Genomic DNA, 22,210 nt, shown 5'->3' with positions numbered 1-22,210 from the left:
TTCAAGTTTTCTCTGCTGTCGTGTTTATTTAAACAGAACCCTATTTTCATATATATTCATCAACAATGGTGCGACACACTTATAGTGTAATCTTCAGCTGCAAATGCTGCCACTAAAGATCAACAGAGAAAAAGCAAAGAACAGTATTTCATCAACAAAGGAGGGTCCTAACAATTCCATCTAACTAGGAGGAATACTGCAAAGAAGCTGTATAAGATACAGTGGAAGCACAAGAAATCACCCCATTTTTACCAAAATCACTGAGAAATGGAAAGTGCCTCTTGACAGCTAAAATGTCAGATGTATCAGGAAAAAGTTAAAGTGGAACCTGATTTCTATAAGGCTAAAGATTCAAGTAATTTGCTTAGAGATGCAGTAGAAAATCAATCTTGTGCTTGAAAGGGGAAATGGTAGCCTTCAAGTCTCATATCATGTTTGTAGCTGATTGCCTGTTTTTATCATCTCCCCCCGCTTTTCCTTTGGTACTTACTAATGCCCTTTGGTTAACTCCATTATACCTTTGAAAAACTTCTTGCAGAGCTCAGCTACTTTGGCTTGTTTGCTGGGTAAGCCTCACTGATATTATTATAATTAATAAGATGTGTAAAAACTTCCCAAACCCAGTGTTTTACAGAATCAGGCTGTTCAAACCCGGTACCCCATATGTTCTGCAGTGTGCAAGATTTCCATCCTCTGCAGCTGGGGCTCATCAGAGAAGAGGCTAGAACTGCATTGATCTTGCAGGCTGTGAGGGAAGTTGGTGTGGTAGGAACACAGCTCAGCTTGTAAAAGACTAAGAGGCATGGGAAATAAAGTCAGTTTACAATTTGGAGTTGTGTCTCTAATTTTTTTTAAATTTTTATGCCAGAGGAATAAAAAATGCAAGAGAGGGATGGACTGTATTTTTAGATACTGAAAATCTTTGAAGATCTGGTTCGCAAGTGAGAGCTGAAACTTCCTCACAGTTGTGTGTTACACGATTACAGTTTCCTTGGTTTGGCTCTTATTTTTGTTAGCTAGTACTGCTTTATTTCCTCCAACAATTTTGATGTTAGGATTTTTTCTTTTAATTATGAGAAATTAATAAAGAATAATAAGAGCTAAAGTAAACAGCCTGATATTTTTAAGGAATTTTTTTAATAACTAGGGTGTATCATGAATATTTGTTCCTTGCTAGTTCTGTGAAGGTAAACTATGAAGCTGATAAAAAATTTTACAAGGTGTAAATATGCCAACTGATAAAACACAAAACAAATACATGATTAAGAAGACAGGAAATTATACTGGTTAATTGGACTATTATTTGAGACCTTATAAAAATATTTAAGTACAAGGAGATACAGGGACATACTTCTAGAGAGACATTGTTGCTGGTTTTGCTTTCATTAGCAGGATCTGCATCAAGACTGGAAAGTTGTGGCTCTAAAAAAGGCATATGTATTTATTCTGCCTAATTGGGTGAATATATAAACATTTTATATTTAATCTGGGAATTAATACCATTGGATGTATAAAAATAAATAGGAATAAGAAAGCTAGATATCTTCTTAAGTTCCTTCCTTCCTTTGTTTTTCTTTGTTGATGTCAATTTTTTTTGATACTCTCTTTTCCATATAGCTTTTAAGAATGTATATGGAGAGAAGATACTTGGTAATAGAGTATTGTTGATCCACCTTATAAGGGCATAACAAAGCCCATTGGGAGAAAGGTTGTTTTTAACCAGAGCAGTTATTTGCAAGAGGACATTATTAAGGACTTCAAAGTCGATTTCGCTGGAATACTTCAGGTTGTGCTTTAAGGACTTTTCTAACACACTGAAATTTCCTGAAGGAGTTATACTAGCAGTACTTTACAACCAAGAAGTGTATCAATGTTGGTTTGATTGCTATTTTTTTATTTTTAAAGAAGCAGGACAGTGGTTAGTGTGTTTAGTGGCATATTGATATTCATTAACTTCATGCCTGTGCTTTGACAGTGTTTTAGAGACCTGGACTTACACTGGAAGGGCCATCACTGGGTTCTGTGCAAACAGAGAACTACTGAGTCCCAACCCAGAAGTAGGACAATTTACATACGTGGGTAAAGACAGTGTTTAGAAAGCAGGCAAGGGAAGACAGAAAAACAAGGAGTTATCATAGCATATCAGCAAATAATTGGTTTTAAAATTTTCCATAGGTCTCCTGCCAAAGCAGTTTGAAAGAGGTTAATCGGTTAGTCTTGTGGATGTTCATAGCAGTGTAAGGCGTCAGCCTGGATAAAAAGCTTGTAGACACTTAATTGAAAAAATAACACATAGGTGATGGAAGCTGGCAGCCTGGATGTAAAGGAGAAGGGAGTTTACCTCTAGATATGGAATGAGAGATGATAGGAAGGCTTTGACATGGAAGATAAGTGATTAATATATAATGGGATACTGGATTTATGTCAGTAGAATGAGATTACATTTGTCAAGATTAAAGCAGAAGATAAGAGCAAGTTTTGAAATAAGAGTGATGGGAGTATAACAGCTGTACACTTTGAGAAAAGAGGTATATTTTCAAGGTGGTATTTGCAAAGATCCTACCATATTTGTGAATAAATATTTTGGAAATACTTGAATCTGTAGGACCTAGATGCATGTATCCAAAGACTGAGAGAGATGGTATCCCAGTCGGTCTAAATGGTAATATTGCTGAAGGAAGGGGACAAGAAGAATGCTTATTAGAGAAGAGTATACACTATCTCCTAACTGTACAAAATTGTGATCCAGCTCAGAGCGACAGTGTGCTGTTAGAGATAAGGGGAGAATCACCTCCCCCAGGTGATCTGCTGGGGTCCAGAATTTCTTTTAGGTCCTCTACCATTTCTCTTGTGAAAGAGAATATTTCATAAATTAATTTAAATATTACTGTTCTTTGCTTTTTCTCTGTTGATCTTTAGTGGCAGCATTTGCAGCTGAAGGTTACACTATAAGCGTGTCGCACCATTGTTGATGAAGCATCACAGAAAATATGTTTTAATACACCAGTAGCATGCTGAATATTTTAGGTTTTCAGTGCCAGGATTGACTTGACTGCATTGCTTACTAGTGGTGAAATCATGAGTTATGAAGATCCACCAGGTTGAATGCCAGCAGAATTTCTGCCATGGACATGCTTTTAAATATATAGGTTTCCACCTACTGGAAAAAAATAGTGTAAAAATTTATATTTATAGGTAAATCACGTCTCTTCATATATATAGGGTCAAGGTATTTAATTTGCTTTTTTATAGAGGGATAGAGAAGACAATATTGCTATGTAGTTCCTATTGTTTACCTCCCCCCTCATCTCTCTATGGAAAATATCCTGGAAAAGGGCTCTCATGTTGCTGTGGATTAATTTCAAGTGGAAAGTGGTGGAGTAGTGCAGTGTGAGGTAGGTCCAAGATGCTGTGAGGTTTCCTTTATTTTTTTTTGTTGGGACTTTACGCTAGAATAGAGCAAATATTTTACTGAAGCTTGAAAGTGATTTGATATCTTTTTACTTTTGTCAGGTCTGTTGTATATTTACTAAAAATGTTGTCAGTTTTGGGTTTTTTTTAGAACTTCTCTTTGGTGTATTTCCATCTGAACTTTATTAGACGAATCTGAAAAGTTGGATCTTTTTTCCTTTACTTGCAGCCTTGTGGCTCCATCTGCCCTGTGAGACCCCCCAGGATGGCTGGTACAGTGCTGTGCCATCCCTGGCAGAGGGCTCCTGCTCGCCCCGGTGAGGGCATTGCTCTGCCAGTTCAGTCGCTGAGGACTGCTTGGTTACCTCCCTGCTGCCCAGTGCCCTTTTTGCAAGTTCTGAAAAGTATTCAGCAGATTTATCACTGCTTTTTAAGAAAGTCTTTATGAGTATGACCTGAGGTTTTACAGGAAATCTTGAAATAAAAGTAATAATATTGTTATACATTCTCTCACATTCAGCCACACATGCTATCACAAAAGTAGCCTTGAAGCTGTTTTAGTTTTACAGCAAAGAGTGTTTCTTTTCATATCAGGTAATCCAAGCTGCTGAGTTTTTTCCCCCCTTGGCTTTGAAAACGTGCCTTTATATTAATAATCCTGGATTTTGTGCTGAAAGTTGATTGCTGTAGTTGATGGCTGATATTCCATAACACTAAATAAAAGCAACCCAAAATTTTCTCTTTTTCCTTTTCCGATCTGAAATCTATCAATGTGTATTTTTAGAGTTCACCATTAGTGGAGGTATAATCTCTGTGCCTGCTTTTATTCTTGGCCACTGGGAGTTTTGCTACCAGCAATAAAAGACAACCTCCATGTTGTACTGCACAGTATAGATATTGTAAATTTTGGTCTTGCTTTCCATTGATCTGGTTTGCCATATGGGAATCATATTCAGCTGATCTTTATTTCCTGAGTCAGAAATTCTGTTTTACCCATCTTTTGGGCTTTCAGCATTTTATTCTCTGTGGGCTGTCAGGTATTGCACATGAAAGGAAAGGTTCAAAGGCATATAAAGAAGGTTCAGGTCTGAAATGTTTACTTAACACTGACTCTTTTTTTTCTTTTTTTTTTTTTTTTCATTTTACAAACATTTGCCAGACTGGAGGATCAGCATGAAACCTTAATAAATTTTAGACGTTTTATTCTCTATTATGAACATTTTAAACATACATAATTTTGGTGTACTCTGGAACACATCAACTGTAAACTTGCTAGTGTGGGTTTGCCAGCAACAGGATTAAAAACATTGCAATTATTTTTTTTAAAGTTTATAAATTATTTTTCTTGGAGGGTTATTTCCTTTTATTTCTGTTTTTCTTTCTGGAGCTGCCTCTAACAGACTGCCGTTGTGCTACAAAGAAATTTTGAATGAATTGACTATGCAGATTTTGATTAATATGATGAGTAAAATTCTAAAAATAAGGATACCATCCTCTCTCCTTGCAATGTCATTCTACTGAGAGAAATTAATTTGAGGAAAAGTGAGAATGAGCTTCTTGTTGCTCACCTGTGAAGGTGCTGCTGCCAAGGAGGTAAACAGTCATAATCTTAACAGCTTTTGTGCCTTAATTATTTAAGCTCTTGGGGAAAAAAGTACCTAAAATTTAAGAGATTTCAGTCACTTGGAGGCAGTGATATAAAGGCTCTAGATTCCATTAATGTAGTTTGACTCTTTTTGTTTCTCATTTGTACTGAAGTGTATTTACGACAGCATACTGGAGTGTGTCTCACGTTACACTTCCATCTCCAGTATATCTCATTTTCCTTTTTTGTCTTTTTTATTAAGCAAGGAAATAGTAAGGGATCTTGATACCCCTTACTGGGATTCATTCATTGTTCTTCTGGCCCCTTTCTTCTTCATTGTCAAGTGGATGTAGAGCATTGGAATTTCCTCAAAGGGATCATATTTTGTCTAGGAAAGGGGTGTATTGGGTGTGTCTGGGGATATATTTTGCTGTTGAGGATATGGAAACAGATGAGAAAAAGTTAATCAAAGGCTGAAACAAAGGTGGGGCTTCCCCCATAGCTCCTTCACCTTTCCCAGAATAAAGCTGTCAGAGAACCATGCTCTCTCACCCAGTCACAGACTCCAGGTTTGGCTTTCCTGGACTTGCATGGCCTCTTCAACATGAAGTTATGCTGTAGGTTCAGCTCACTTAATGTTCAGTCACATCTGCCTCCTTTTCTCACCTACTGCTTTCTGCAGCTGAAGTAGAGAATGGGAGTGAGGCCTCATGGACAGCTCTTGTTGACAGGTTAGCGAAGTCTGCAGTGGGTCTTCTTTTCTGCAGTTTTGCTTTTTTGTGACCCCAAAACGTTGTGCTCTCATTCTCTTCATTCTTCTTTCCTCACTTCAGCCATCAAGGATGGTTATGGCTCCTCAGCTGTCCTGGCTTTCCCCTCACATTGGCTGAGGCTGTGAGATGTTTTCTGTCCTGCCTTCCCAGGCTTTGTCTGTTAAACTAGAATATGTCTAGTTTTAAATTGGGAAGAAAACCTCAAGGTAAACCATGATCTTATGGCTCCTCTGGCTGGAGCGTTGGAAGGACAAGACAGGCAGAGGAAACGAGGAGGGGACATTCCTCTGTATGCCAGTGACCAACTGGAGTGCCTGGAGCTCTGCCTGGGGATGGAGGAGGAGGCAACGGAGAGTAGGATTAAGATGAGGGCAGGGACAGGTGACAAAGTGGTGGCCTGTTACATGATGCCTGACTGGTAAGAACAACTGGATGAGACCCTTTGTAGATATATAGAAATAGCTGGGTCCTCATGGGAGACTTCAACCTCCCAATAACTATAGGAGGGACAGCACAGGAGGGCATAATCATTCCAGGTGGCTCCTGAAGTGCATTGATGATAATTTCCTTTTCCAAGTGATAAATTTGCTGATGATGAGAGGTGCTGTGCTGGACCTCATTCTCGCCCACTAGGAGGGACTGGTGAGGAGTGTAAAACCCAGAGGCAGCTCTGGCTGCAGTGACCATGAAATGGTGGAGTTCAAGATCCTTAGGGCAGTGAGGAGAATGCACAACAGGTTCGCTGGACTTAAGGCAGGCAGACTTTGGCCCCTTCAGAGAGCTGCTTGGTAGAGTACCATGGAATAAAGCCCTGGAGGGAAGAGGCAACCAAGAAAGCAGGTTATTATTAAAGGATCAGCTCCTCCAAGCATTGTGATATTGTAATTTCCCTCCATATGTTTATGGTGGGACATCCTTCCTTCCAGAGGGAACTAGAAATATGTAGTGTTTGTTCAGTGTCTTCTCAATGGGCTTCTGCTAAGAAAAATGCATGCCAAGTTATCTCTGGTATCTCACTGCTGAAACACAGGTCAAAACAATTCTAGATTTTAAAACCTTCTATCAAATGCTCCCTAGACAACACTAGAGAATACTGAAGTATTGCTTGGAATAATGATAAATCATTATAAATCTCATTGTGAAGTACTCTGTACAATTGTTACACACCTATTTAACGGATGCATAAAAACTCCCCAAAGTGTATTTTTATGGGGAATTTTGTGTATTTAAGATTTTCTGTAAGCTGGGGCACCACACCACCTTTGTCAGCTGGTAATGTAATTCTCAGTATCTACACCTTTTGCAAGCTATACATTCAGTACAACCTGTGTGGCACAACTGTCTCTGAGGATGGAGCAGTTGAAAATGATGAACTAGACAGGACAGGCAGCTTTATCTTTGTCATCTCCTCACAAGACTTTGGAAGACGTTTGGTGTCTTGGTGTTTATTTTCAAAGTTCTTAGCCTGGTTCCCCATGAGTTTGCGAGTAGAGCTTCTCCAGGGAAAGGGAGCTCCCTATGAATGAACAAGATAAAGATTCTCGCTGCAGAGCTGAGATCTTGTTCAAGGGCCTGTTTATGTCTTGAAGAAAGGAGAAATGAAGACCAACATGGTTTTTGTATTTTACTTTAATACAAATTCTTTCTAAATTATTATGTTATTTGAGTACATCTTTGTATGCACATTGTCAGAACAAACCAACTTTCCAGTAGCCCCTAGGACAAAATTACTTATGGAAGTAGAAGAGAAAAGGGTTTTAACAAAACAGGACACTCATCTGCATATCTCTCCCTTGTGGGAAGAAGACCTGAAGACAAATATGTTACGGTGGCAGAACCAGGCACATTTTTATTCTTCAGTAACGACCATGATAATCCTGCAGAATAGTGTGTCGTGGTTAAAGAAACTGCTGTCTTTCAGTAATTTTCACAGAAATAATGTTTGTATAGATCAGAAGCACATTATTAATTAACAGGAAGTAGCATCTTGGAAGCTAAATTATGTAGTAGGAGCTGAAGTATAGCTAGCTAATGAAAGCAGCATGAAATAAAGTAATCTGTATGTGGTGGATAGGAGCCTACTTGTCAAAAATATTTGTGGTATTTTTTGGATTGCCCCAGATCTTAACTTTCATTTTGAATCCATATATTCTTATTAGGATAATAATTGTAATCTTGAGAATGTAAACTTGCTACTCTGATATTTTCCGGATTCTGATGGTAATCTGAAACACCAACTCTATCCTTATTCCATTTTCTTTATTAATCCTTTTTTAAGATACTCATTCTAAATCTAATAATGGTCTTTAAAATTCAGCATTAAAAATTTCATTAATGATAACTTTTCTAGCTGGGAAGGGGAGAGTGATAATTGTCAGGAACATCAGCAGGAAGAAAAGTGGAGATTGAATAAATGCAAGATGGGCAAATGGGAAAAGAAAAAACAGTGTTAAGAGGCATAAATATGGTAATTGTAAAGATGAATGTATTTTTACTTTGATATAGACCTAACAAGCAGGTAGTGGAAAATTATTCAAAATATAGTTATTTTATTACAGATCATTTTCCCTTCCATACCTTCATTCAAAACATATCACTCATATGAATAAAAGAAAAGTTGATGGCAGGTTATGGGCAATTGATTGCATTCCTGTGCTTGTATGCCACAGTCAGCAACCAGGAATTTGACAATGTCTTTACACTTGATTTCATCTCTCTGCTCCCCATCCATGTTTAGCTTACACTCCCAGCACCATGACTGAATCCTCATGCTGTCCTTGTGCCTTCTGCACTTATTCCAGTGCACTGATTCCAGTCTCTCTTCCAAAGCCCTGACCTCTGTTCAGCTTCTAAGTGTTGCTGGCTGCCAGCTCAGTTGAGTAAACTTCTGCTAATGAAAACAGATAAAAAGTCACTGGAATTTATTAAAGCTTTTGCATTAACTTAAATCACGCTCTAGGAATGAATGTAGTATTATTAAAAAAACGAAATCGGATTATAATGAAAGGAACCTGCAGATTTTAGTTAGTAACTTGCATGCATCTCTGTATTTTGTTTAATTCTAATAAAATAAAAGTGAATCCCTGTTAACTGTAATGAAATAAAATTAAGCTCTCTCTGACTTACATTCATGTAGTCAGTCAACGCTATTATTTGAAATCTCATTGGGCCCTATTTGTCTGCAAGAACAACAGAATTGTCATTTATGCTGGAGGAACTCTGTTGGTAAGAAAATAGCAGGACTAGGGCTATTTTATCTGGAAAAAAGAGGTTGCCAATACATGGGATTCCCATGATGTGTGCTACAGAAGTTAACTGATTCTGCAATTTATTTTAAGAATGTGTTTTGAATCTGAATAATAAATACTTATATATGTATTATAGTTCAAATATATGCTGCTTTGTTTGAAGATGTTTTGTTTCTTCAATATCTTCACATGTCAGTATGTTTATATAGTTATATTAAACTTCCATGGACAAGTTGTGTTCTGAAAGATTAATTAATATTTTTGGTAAAGAGATAATTCACTTTTGTTGTGTTTCAATCTAATAAAAAGTCTATCTTTTTTGGCTTTATTTTCCTTTTCTCTTTTTTTTTTTCTTACTACTTTTCTAAATCCATTTGCTTTATTATGCCAGATCATTGCAAGCTTTACTTTCTACTGCATTTTATCATAATGCTCTTTGAGTATAAATAAACTCTGGTATGCTAAACCTAATAGCAATTAAACTGGAAGTGTTTGTGTTTCATCACTGTGAACTTCGCAGAAATGTTTCCATGACAACCTCCATGCTAGTTAAGGCAACCAGAGGTGATCAACAGTTTATATATTTTTTTTCTCTTGCAAGAATGGAATTTGTGTTGACAGTTCTGGCCTTTAATGGCACTTTTGTACTGTGTGAAAGTATTTGTTTACTAGATCATATGCTGTTAACTGTCAGGCCGAGATAGAGTGACTGCTTTTGATAAAAGGGCTGCATTACATCTCTGAGTCTGTGAAGCTCTTGTACTTTAATTACTCACATCAGTACAAAAGTATCCACTTGCTTCACTACACTTAAAAATTAGACTTATTAGTTCCAAAGCATTAATGGTGAATTAATTTTTTCCTTTACATTTTTTTGGAAAACAATAATCTAAAAGCTGCTTTGTTGTTTTAAATTTAAACCATTCCATTTACACTGATAAAAATCACATTCCATGGTATGGGGTGAATTGTAAGTGCTGTAATTACTGGCACTTTGAATTAGGATTTCTGGGCCCTGTTTTCATATGTAGCTGATGAAGGTTGTTATGCTGGTGGCTGAGATATGCTAGCTATGTAATCTGTTGAGAAAAATATAATTTAGGTAGAGGTGTTTTGTCTCTCTCAAGTTTTAAAAAAAACGCAGGTGTACCTAAGATGTGACAGAAATAACCTCTCTGAGTGTAACATAATAGTAGTACAGGTCAACTGTTGTGTGTGGTACGTGGATGAGATAGTTAGAAAGCTTTCAGAAGAAAACTTTATTTTTAAAATGTTTTTTGGTGAGGTATTTATCTTCATAGTGCCCTATCTGGGTAGATCATCTGGAACCGAATAAATTAGTTATTATCTAGTCTGATAATCAGTTCGTAACTGCTACTACAGCAGGTGTACTACCTCACTACCAGCCAGAGGTTTCACGGCATTACCTGTACTGAGTTGAACAACTTGCTGTTTTTGTGTGTCTGTTCATTGTCAGGCTGATGGACAAGTGTCTTTTTCTACCTAGAGAGTATGTATAGCACAGGATCATTTGGTTTTGGTTAGCTGAAAAATGCATTTGGAAGGTATCAGAGTATCTTCTAAAGGTCTACTTCAAAACAAAGACTAAATATTTTGTTATAATAAAGACCTTAGTTTAGTGAAGCATATTATTTAATAATACTCATGTATATTCAACTGTGAGAGAGGGTACTTGTTGCATGTCTTGCATACAAAGACATAATTTATATTCAGGACTCATCTTTTGGACATGTAGTTTGTTTTAGTAATTGCTTGCAGAATGTTTATTGTTTCAAGTAGTGATACCATCACTTTTTTAAGCAATTGAGTCACCCTTCAGTGATCTGTTAAAACTAAGAGGAGTCACAATTGCTGAAGCTGTTTTGTGTGGGTTTGTATGTGGAGGATGCCGTTGCTTTTTGCACAGTGTGTCTGTTTAGTCAGAAGTTGCTTTTATGTTTGCTTATATGTTTGTTGACAGTTGGTGACACTAGGAAAGGAAATGGAAATGCTGAAGTTATATACCTAAATTTCCCATCTGACTGGTGTCTACACTCTCAGTGTAAGATGCTGCCTTTACCAGAATACCTTCACCTCATCTTTGGGGGTTTGTTGTGCCTTCCTTTGTGTACGAAGGTTGGCGTATTAAGGAGAAACTTCTCAGAGAAGTAAGGGATGAAAAAAGCTACCTCCTTGTACATTCTTTCAGACTCCGAACTGTTATAGCTGGAGGTTGTAATGTTCCCTGAGTGCATAGGTGTATGTATAATCCAAAAATACTGTTTATATCATCCTTACAGGTAAAATTGTGTGGATTACTAGAAGGAGTATATTACACTACTAAGAAGTAATCTTTATTTTCCTGGTGGTCATTTGGTTGTGAAAGATTTTGTAGTACTTAAGCATATGATACAAATAAACCCTGTGTGCTTGTTTTCCCAAGTTAGTTTTTGTAAACAGTAGTTTGTGACCATATGTGAAATAATACTCTGTATTTGTAATTGGGGTTTTTTTTATAACTATGATGTAAATAAGACACTGCCTAAAACTGGACAGTAACTCTGGTCACATGACCCAAATATTGTAGATGAACTGGGATGGAAAAACAAGCTGTTACCCCTAACACTTCTTTTCTTTCCTAGGAAAAATGAATTCATGCTGGAACAGCAACAGAGATGATGAGGAAATAGAAAGCTTATCTTGCAAGATGAGACTTAAGAAAGTGTGACATGTTTGACTTAATGAAACAAAGATTGAGAGAGGATATGATATCTCTTTCATATTAATAAGTGTGTATGGAAAGGCAGAGAAGGCATCATATAGGGAGAAGAATGTTTAAGCTAAAAGACATTGTTAGAACAAGTACAAAACAAGTGTATACTAGTTATGGATAAATCTGAGCTGGAAGAAAGAGCATTTAAGTAGAGCACGTGGGATCGGAGATTTCGGACAGGGAGTCTAATCTGCAAAATTGGCATGATAGAATTGCTTTAGCCAAAGAATGTAGATGGTCACTCAGATTGTTCTTTCTAATCCTATGACCATCTTTTTGCCTAACTAGGTCTATAAACCCTCATGCTTGCTTGTTGAACAGTACCGAGAAAACTTGTAGAAGGAATGAATTTAAGAGAAGCCTTTTAAAATTATTTTGCTTGTTTCAGTTCCAATACCTGTTTAATTCTTGGGTAGATTCCTCAGTCTGTTTTCAGATTTAAGTGCTTCTATATTATTGACAATAGTATCCTGAGACTTCTTAAACTTTTTTTTCTTGTTTGTTTTATATGTATTGGAGTTTTATAAATTTTAAATTTTTATTTTTGCTTCATCTTACTGCAGTTAGTTACAGTCTTTAACCAACTCTAGTAGCTGGCTTTTTCCCCTTTGGTATTTTCCATGCAACTGCAAAGATAAGGTTATTATTACTGTACTCCTCAAAGTTTATTCTGTAACCAATCTGTAAGTTCATTTAGTTCATGCAGGTAGTCATTTCCAGTCCCTTAATTTATAACTTCCTGGCAATACTTTTTTAACCCTCAAAGAGAAGAGAACTCTGAAGATTGCTTAGTCCAGCTGCTTTTCTCATGCAGATTGGAGCAGGTTGTCCTGGATTTTCTCAGGTTGCATTTTGACTTTCTCCAGGAATATGGGGTCTTCAACCTTGTTAGAGAGTCTACAACATCTGTGGGCAACCTATTCCACTGTTCAGACACGTAACAGTAAAAATGCATTATTCTTTGTCTCAAGAATGTAATTCTAAGAGATTTGACAAATACATACAGATAATCAGTATGTAATTTCTTCCCCAGGATTTAAAAAATTGATTTCTAATACTTCTTTAATCTGGAAATGACTTTAAGTATTTCCTTTCTCTCCTCCAGAGTATCATACATCTGGAATAGAGGCTCCCTTATTGGCTCAATAGTAAAAGGGGTTTTGCTTTTGTATGAATGTTGTCACTCTCTTTAGATGGTTTCCAAGACTTTTTGTCCCAGTACCTGTCAAATACAAAGGTGTTGCTACCTCCATGCAGAGTCTTAAAACTGCAGGTTGAACCAGCACCATATTGTAGCCACAAAGTGAATTCTCATTTGAGTACAAGGTACATCAGTGGCTCACTCTCAAATATCTGTATTAATGCCACTTGTACCTAGGAATTGCTTGGAATCCTTTCCAAATTCACTAAATTTCACCTCATTGGAAAGACATCCAGAGGCAATGTCTGCCTTGTTTCTTTGTGTAGCAATGTTGGAGCTGTGCTTAGGTGAAGGACTCATCACACCTACCTAAAATGTAAAGGTTCTACACTACTACTGGGCATCACTGGTAGTGCAAATAATGGCATCGTGATTTATTACCCAAAGAGATGTTTATTACTCAAAAGATGAAAATCTGACTTTTACAGACTTGCCATATATATGTTAGTTTCTCTGTTTTTCTCAGTCCTTCAAAATACACATCTTAAGATTCTGAAAAACTGAAGTGTACTAAGCACACTTGGCTATGTGAGCTCATATGCCAAATGAGAGGAATGATCTAAGCACAATCTCCCCAAATGTTATGACAGTAAAAGCTCTTACTGGAGTGTGTCTACTCACAAGGCAAATCATGTATTGTCTGAATCTCCCCAGTAATCTTTTGGAGGAGCATTACAAAAGTTGGTCAACTTTAACAACTCTCACTGTGTTACTATATTTTAGGTATGTATCAGTGAAAATGCAAAATAAACTTCTAAAAAGTCATCCAAGACAATATTGGTTTTGACTTGTAGAGAACATGTAGAGAATGCTGGTTTGTAATCCTTGCATGATCGTACCTTTTAAGGAGATTTATATCCCCACTGAATGGTTTGTTTTTTAAAGCAAATGCAATAATAGGGCACTTTCCAGTGTCTGTTTCCATCTTTGACCAAGACTTTACTTTCCTCATATATTTTTACCTTGCCCATGATTCATTCCATATGACAATTAATTCTGTTGTCAGAATGAAGGCTTTTAATTAGACCTCATTAGAAAACTTCTGTCATACAAAACATTATTCTACAGAGTTTTTTAACTCAACAAACATTTTCTTATCCCAGGTATTTCAGAGATGCCAACTATGTCTGATTAGGTAAAAATTCTTCTATAGGCACTGTAATGCTCAAACTCATACTGTTTAAGGGATTTTGGAATTTATCCAACAATGTGAGCTTGCTCTGAAGAAGAACTTAGCAGTTGTAAATATAGTAGTATTTGACTGATTAAAACCTTCTCCACATTGTAGTTTAGGAGGTGTACACACACATTTTTTTAAAAAAATGTATCAATGAGTAGATGATAAATACAAATTTATTTCATTTATAAATCTACTTTCTCATATGCTTAATACGGTGTCTGTGGTCATTCTATCAGGGATTTTAAGTCCTTGCTTCCTAAATTGAGTAATAGATTCTTGACCCCTTGAAAGTCCCAAGTAACCCTGTCTGATCTCTCAGCTGAGCCTGCTGTGAGCAGCACTGGACTAGAGAACTCCTGAGGTCCAGGCCAGTTTCAGCTATTCTGTGATTTTGTGATTGACTGAGTTCTGTCTGAAGCTGCTAGACTTGCACTTCAGAACTCAAACAATTTTTTCAAGGCAGATAATGTAAGTATTTTTTTTTATGTTCTTATAACCCACTAGCAAATGGTCTCCATCTTTTCTGAATGGAGATTTCATATTTCTTCTTTCTTTAACTAGTCTTCTTTCTAGACTGTGATTATGTTTCTCTCTTTTTCTCTAAAGTAAAAGTCAGTTGTGTGGCATGAGTGAGATACTGTCATTTTTTCTTGTGATATTTTTATGATCCTCCTTGAGGAACTTGATAATTCAGTCAGTGGTGTAAATGACCTAATTGTATGGCAGGCATGTGGGCTTAGTGAAGTCCCTTTTCTGTTGGTTTCTTTATTACATTGCAGGGAAAAAAAGCTACAGTGCAAGAGAGCGTAGGGATGTTCTTGTAGCTGATACATCTTATAAATAATTTTACTGGATTTGTGGGACTCCATATACTGATACTAATGATTTGTTTAACATGAGGTTATGATACATCTTTTTAATGGGGCAGAAGTTGCCTGGACAATGAACTGTGTAAAGAGGACCATTGTGATCTTCACATAACAGTATCTATATAATTTATTGCATTAATTTCTATTTGAAGTACAGTGTATCTTTTTGGGGGAAGCAAATCAACGTTGTTTTTAAATACTCCTGGTGATGGAGAGCCCATGACAATCCTTGGGAACTTCCTCCATTTGGTAATCTAAACTCTACAATTTTTTTCTGGTCTAAACTTTTCTGACTTCAAATCCCTCATTAAAACTGTCCCTTGCTGTGTTGCCTGTAGAAAATGTGATAATGGATGTGCTGTGGGTAGGAGGGCTCTTGCCTTTCCTGCTGACCTGTATTGTTTCCTTGTTTCCTCCTGCTCTCCCCCTGAATCCACCTGTTTTGTCTTCTGTCATGCGTTCGGGTTTTCAACTTTCCCAGGCAGGGATTACCTACATGTTGTGTTTATATGGCATGGAATAGAGCAGGGTCTTAGTCCCTGGCAGGTGATCTTTGCTGATGAGCGTGTCATGAGGGCATAAAGGATTAAAAGAGGTTTGAGCTATTGTTGTCCTACTTTAAGAGCTTTTAAGCCTGTCAAGAACAACTGTAATCTTTGGGCATAACTTCCTTTGTGGCGAGGACTTCCTCCATTTCTGCTTTAAGTCCAATAAAGACTGGACTAAATCATACCTCTCAAAAAACCAGCTGATCTCAATGGAGGTGGGGGAAAAGGGAGGGAAAATTTCCAGTGGTAGAAAATCTCTTGCAGCCCTCAGCAGTCTGCTGTAGGGGTTAGGAATTCAATGTTTGCTGGTCTCTGCATTCTCTTCTGAATTTATCTTGCTTCAGAATTCCAGGATGTTGTTACACTTTTCTTAGAGAAGAAGGAGGAATAAAAATAGCAGTGTTAAGGTTCTGCGCTGAGTTTGGGTACTTATGGGCTGTGGTTAACTGTCCTATAATCTTCTGTTTTGTAGACAGGTTCACTTTTTCACATCTAGTCCTGTTTTTCAATCATTTCATGATGCTTTAAAGTATGTTCTGCAAGTCCTTCCCATTTGAGCAGTGTCCTGTTTGAGTTGTGGCTATCAGACTGGTGACCCTGTTTTATTAGGAGTGACCCCAGTGTCAAATGCTCAGGTGGCATTGTTTCTCAGATTTCCTTGATGATACAGAGATTGTATTAGTCCCTTGTGCATGCTAGTTCACATTCATGCTGATTAACCACTGTAATGCTTTCACAGTTATTATTTCCCAGGAAGGTGTTCCCCATCCTGTGGAATATTATGTGTTGCTACATATAGCATACATGTTCTTCTGGTTGTAAAATTGATGTTATCTTCTCTCCATGTGACTTCTAAGCCAAGAAATATGGGATGATCTGAAAGTTTCACAAAGGCTTTATTGTGAACTGAGATCTTGGGCTAATCTCTTGATTTCCAAGCTGACTACTGATAGTCATATGGGAAGGTTCTCTCTTTCTTGAGTCTTCATTCTCAAATAAATGAATTGTCCTGGAGGTAAGGTAGCTGATGGTAGACTTGATATGAGCTCAGTTTGATAGAGCATGATGCTAATAATTATGAGGTTAGTGGGTTCAGTCCCGGTATGGACCATTCACTGAAGAGTTGGATCCTTGTGGGTTTTTTCCAACGCAGAAGATTGTCTTCCTGTTTTTACTAATTTCCATCATAACATGATGCTTTCTTTACCCATCATAACTTGTAAATGTTGATACAGACTTCAGGAGCAGCAGTATAATGCTGTCACTGTCTTGTCTTCCTGTCATCTTCTCCAGGTAGAAATATTTTCTTCTCCTCAATATAAATCCTGTCCTCTGCTTAGCATCTCTTTCATGTAGCAAAAATGATTCCTGTGCGTTCCCTGAGCAGCAGGCAAGGAACAGAACTGTGGCTAGTACAAAAAATCTGAGATGGGGTATCCACTAGAAGAGATGGGAGAGAGAGGAAGCAGGACAAGTAGTGCCTATTTTCTCTCAAAGCTGTTTCTGAAACCATTCCTGGCTGGGCTCTGCCCCCAGAGAAGTAGAAAGCCTTATGTTGTGCAGTAAAAGGAGAGAGGGTCCCAAACTGTTGGGCAGTCCCAGGATCACTGACCTCTGGCTGTGGTTCTCATGGGAAGGACCTCCTGAAGATTATGGTGCTGTGATGGAAAGAAATTAAAGGGAACTAAAATCAGGCTAGATTGTCAGACATGTACTGTGGTGCGCTTAAAAGCACAGAGAACCCAAATGAGGAGAAAGTACAGAAGGGAAGCAGTGTTCTCTGCAATGGAACAAGTTTAAAGACAAGCTTCCTTGTTTAGTGCTGTGGCTTTTCTTTCCATAGCTAATTGAATCAATAAAAGAATATAACAAAGATATCTCTGCCTTTCCATGTTATTTTAGTGGCATCTCTCTTCCTGCCCACAGCTGATACAAACTTAAGTAAAGCCTATTTTTCATCCTATTCAAAATTCAAAATTTCATGTTTATTTGGAAAAAAAATCAGTAAAGCATTTTGTAGCAGTAATTCTTCTCTATATTTTCTGGTATTTACTGTTAATTAGTCTTGAAAACTAGAGGTCTGTGGAACATATGAAGAAGTTGAAAGCTCTTATTTTTTCTGTTTTGCCTATTTACTTTTTTTTTTGTGAGCCTTTACTCCTAGCACATATTCTTTAAGAGCTCTGTTAGAAGGTCTGGAAGGAAGACTGGACATGTCATTACGGGATTTAGAACTCTTTAGAGAGCTGAGACCTGTATTATTGCTGATGTTTATTCTAGTTTCTTCATCAGCAGATTCCAATTAAGTCCCTCTCTGGTGGGCAGTCTGCAGGATTACCTGTAACAGAGGTAAGCTCTTTCACATTTTCTCTGTTGGCTGCTAAAATGAGATTTCTAAAATGTCTAAAGTGTTGTCCCACTTATAGTTCATAAGTTGCAGGTATCCATTTAACACAGTTGTCCAGTGTTACTATTACAAAACTTTTGGTCTGTTAAAAATTGTATGGTAGACAGATGCAGAGAATGACATGAATACTAAATACAGATCTGAGAACTCATGGTATTGCTTCTTTTCAATTAATGACTGCATCATACACCGTGTCTAATTCAAGTGAAGTGGTTGCAGAACTTCTGGAAGGCTTTAATGGAGTGCTTCAGATTCTGTTTATCAGATCCTGGTTAAAAAGCATATCATTTGAACATAAATGGTGGCATGTTATCGTTTTCTCCTGGAAGATTTACTGGAGTGCTCAGGAGAGCTGACAGAAATGGCGGGTGGCAAAAGAGACATGCTTAGTTGCCTAACGTGATGGTCTTGTCATACTGTGATATATCTGTCTGAAAATTCTTCAGCGTCTTACACATACGGTAGGAAGGAAACTTTAACATGTCAAATTAAGAAAAAAAATTAGCCTATAATAACAGTGTTGCAGATGATTTGCAGGGAGTTTTTTAATCAGGGATATTTCATATCCTCCTTTACACCTAATTCGTCTTGCTTTCTAGGAATGTGTAATTAATATTGTAGTTATGCTAATTTGAAACAATGATGATTGCAGCTCACTGAAATTATGTGTTCTACTTAATTGAACTTGACCAACATTACTTAGAGATGACTCAATACCGCATATGGTACATTCTATCAATATAACCTTTTATTTTAAACAGTTTGAGATACAGTCTGATTATTTTATATAATCAGTTTCTGTTTCTGTGTATCTACGGCTCTGAATTTTAGCATGATGTTAAATTTTGCTTCATCCATGGTTGAAAGAGTGCATAAAGTAAACTTTCTTATCAATTTGCTTGGTAGGATATAGAAAAATACTACAAAAAACAGGCAGACTGCTTGTTTCAAAGCTTTTTATGACTTTCAGCATGTAAACTCTATCTCCATTGTCAACAAATATAATCTATCTTTGCATATTGCTAGCCTTCAGATGGTGTAAAAGGAGTTTATAATGGATGCTGGTGGCAGCCACTCCAGCAGGTGCACTTTTGTTCTGGAAAGCACAATCCCTGGGCCCAGGGTGGGTCAGGCTGGCAGCCAGGGTTCCTGTCTCCTCAGTGGCAGTGCCAGGCACACAGCAGGAGCGGGCACTGGGGACCTGGCACACTGCGAGGCTTCGGGGGACTGGTTGTGGTTACCCCTGCGAAAGGGTGCTGCTGCCTTCCTGCGCCTCTGCCCTCTCTGCTGTGCAGCCAGAGGGGAGGCAGGGAAGAGGAGTTGTGCTTTCCTGGGTAAAATGGTGTGTAGCTGTTCCTCAGGGACTTCTGCACCTCTTTGGCCTGAAGGAGGACTGAAACAAAGCTGAATGCAGAATCATTTTATTGTACAGGCTGCAATGTTAAACAATGTTTTGATAGCTAGGCTTGCTATTTGGGGAAAAAAATACTGTGTTTAGGCTGTATAGGAATACCATCTTGCATTTATAAATATATAATAATAACTGTGATCCTCCAGTAAACCTTTTGGTTACTGTGTATGAAATAAAATTACATTTTCTTATAACTGGATTTGAATAAAACTTTATTGAAGTATCTCTGCCAAAATAATGAAGTAGTATTATGATGAAGATAAGTATCTTAAAGCATTTAAAATTGTTTGAATTTCAATATGCTGCATGTACATTTTGATCACAAAATGCAAAAAAATTTCTTAGTCTCAAAAATTTTCTTAGTTACAAGCATAGTACTTATATGCTAACAAAATATACATTGAAATATTATAAAAAAATTAATTCAGTAAGCAATTCCACTTATTTTCATTTGGAGGAAATCTTATTTTCTTCAACCTCTAGTCATTTAAAGGAATATGTATTTTATTTAAGAGAAGGTTTTACAAGATAAGCTAACAGTGTTGCAGATTAAAAATGTAGAAGTTTTCCTCTTATTGTAGCATATGATGTGTTTTGAGTGTGGGCTTGGAGATGGGAACCTAGGACTTTCAGTTACCTCAATTCTTAAAATCAACACAATAATATATGGCTCATAAAAGTTCCCAAAGTCGTAAGAATCTTCACATACCAGTCTCTGGTATCCGTGAGAATAACTTGCAATTAAAAGTAAGACAGAAATAATGCAAAATTGGGCCTCTTGTAATGAATTATTTATGCCTCTCATTTAGCTATATCTTGACTACTAAAGTTGACTTGAGAGACTTACCTTTAACTAGCACTATTTCCTAACATAATAACATCAACAGAAGTGAGGCAGCATTAATCTTTCTTGAATTGAATGCAGATTGACATTGTTAAGAGCATGCTGCTCTGCAGTTTTCAGTTTCATTTTTTTTAAATAACGTACTTAGGGGTTTTTTTTTCTGAGAGGAAATTTTGGAATTTTGTTTTTATCGCTGGCTTTTAATTCAGTAATTGACTTAAATTTTCTACTGTTTTAATTTTAAACGTGAAAGACTTTATGATTTCATGTGAGAGCCTCCTGTTAGGCCTCCTGAGTTGAGTAATTGAATTTTAAAAAGAAAAGCAATGGAGAGAAATGTTTATTTGGAAAAAGAAAATGTGGGGATGAATAAAGTAGTGTAACATAATAAACTGTGAAGTTAAAACTATGTCCTTGTAGGAGTTGATGTTCAGTTAATGTCTGAAATCAAAATTTTGAATAACATACATTGCTACTGTGAAGCTATTAGACATATCCCCCGTTGAGGCCTTTCAAAGACCCACGGGATCATTTAGGTTGGGTGTTTCACCATGTCTTTTACTTGCATTTATGTGGCAAGCATATTTATGTATTATCTCATTATTTGAGAAATCTCTTTCAAATTTGTATGTATATCTCCTTTTTTTAAAGCTTCTGCTTCAGTTATCACTATGTCATTTTGTATTGATCTGGTCAATACAGAAATCTCTTCTGGAAGAGTTTGCATTATTGAGGTGAAAAGCCTGCTAATGATTTTTTTTTCAGCCTTTTTGCCTTGTGGTAAGAAAAGGTCTTCCTATTTGCCTCCCCAGTATAAATTTATTTTTACCCATGAATGTCTGTAAGGTAATCACAGCTTGACAGTGTTGTCTGATTGTTGATGCTGTTGGGTTCACCTGTCTTGCTCCTGCATCAGGGACCAGAGTGACTTCAAGAACCTGCTTAAGTGATCAGAAATTATTTTAGGCTCTCCTTAATAAAGAAGTGGAAACATAATAAAGCTTGATGCATGGACATTGTGCATGATAGTGGCCGCTTTGTGGTAGTTTTAGAGCCAGACATTCTGCTCCAGCCTACTCTCCTTCTGCCACCAGGAGGACTTGGAAAGCAACAGCAGGCTCCAGGAAGAGGACTTGTTCTGCATCCCTCTTAGCTCTTCATACTTGGAAGCAGTTGCTGTATTCAGGAGAGTGGAAGTAAGCTTGTTCGATTGCATCACTGGAGTTCTCTCTCGTCAGTGAGGCTGTTGATGTCACCTGCTCCACATTTCCTCCCTTTACATGTTGGAAGGCTGTACTCGAATGGCGTCAGAGGTACAGGTGGCTGACAGACCATTCCTACTAGTGTCTGTAAATGCCATAGAATCTTCTGGGCAATCTGCATTGTCCATTCCTATGACGAGGAATTTATCTTAGCTCCAAACATCTGTCATTGTCCTCCTATCTGGTGTTTCCTCTCTCTTCAGTTCTTGGACAAGTGAAGATTTCATCCCAGGTAACTTACAGCCCAGTAGCGTGCATTGCACAGATGCTGTTTCTTGCCAGAAGCAAGGGTGTTTTGACACTATTCCTGCTGAGGTTTGCTGTAGATTTAGACAGCATTTGTATGGATATTCAGTATGTGGTCTGTAACTTTTTATTATTGTAGATGCATACTGTCATGTAGTTATAATCTGACCTCTCATTAATAATTTATTTTCTTCTCAGATGGTAACTGTGCTCATTTCAGGGTTCTGCCATATGTCCTGTCTGTCACTCTTGAAGTTTTCATCATGGTGGTGCTAGTCATTGCTGTTAACTTGTGTCCCTGTGTGCCTTTTTTCATTTACTTTTACAATTGTTTCTTTGATAAGGGGTGCCACAAAGGTGCAAAACCTGAATCTCTCCAAATGTCTCAGTCTCTTTCCAAGCATCTGGGTCCCAAGGTGAACACTTGAAACAAAAATTATATTACTGCAAAT

General features: G+C 37.3%; 1 protein-coding gene across 5 annotated transcripts in view; it reads left to right on the top strand.

Moving 5' to 3' along the window:
- The window catches only part of FOXP2 (forkhead box P2), a 407,162-nt gene that overhangs the window by 16,093 nt on the left and 368,859 nt on the right, over positions 1-22,210 (top strand). Inside the window, exon 1 of one of the 5 annotated variants that reach the window (XM_039726871.1) lies at positions 17,884-17,937. The exons of the other annotated variants lie outside the window; for them this stretch is intronic. The gene's annotated coding sequence lies outside the window, so the exon portion shown is untranslated. Of the gene's footprint in view, positions 1-17,883; positions 17,938-22,210 lie in introns of those variants that run through there. 5 annotated transcript variants of the gene reach the window in all.

The sequence above is a fragment of the Passer montanus genome, unplaced genomic scaffold (genome assembly GCF_014805655.1).
Source record: "Passer montanus isolate IOZ18808 unplaced genomic scaffold, ASM1480565v1 scaffold6, whole genome shotgun sequence".
In the NCBI taxonomy this organism is placed as follows: domain Eukaryota; kingdom Metazoa; phylum Chordata; class Aves; order Passeriformes; family Passeridae; genus Passer; species Passer montanus.
This window is presented reverse-complemented; position numbering and strand designations above follow the sequence as displayed.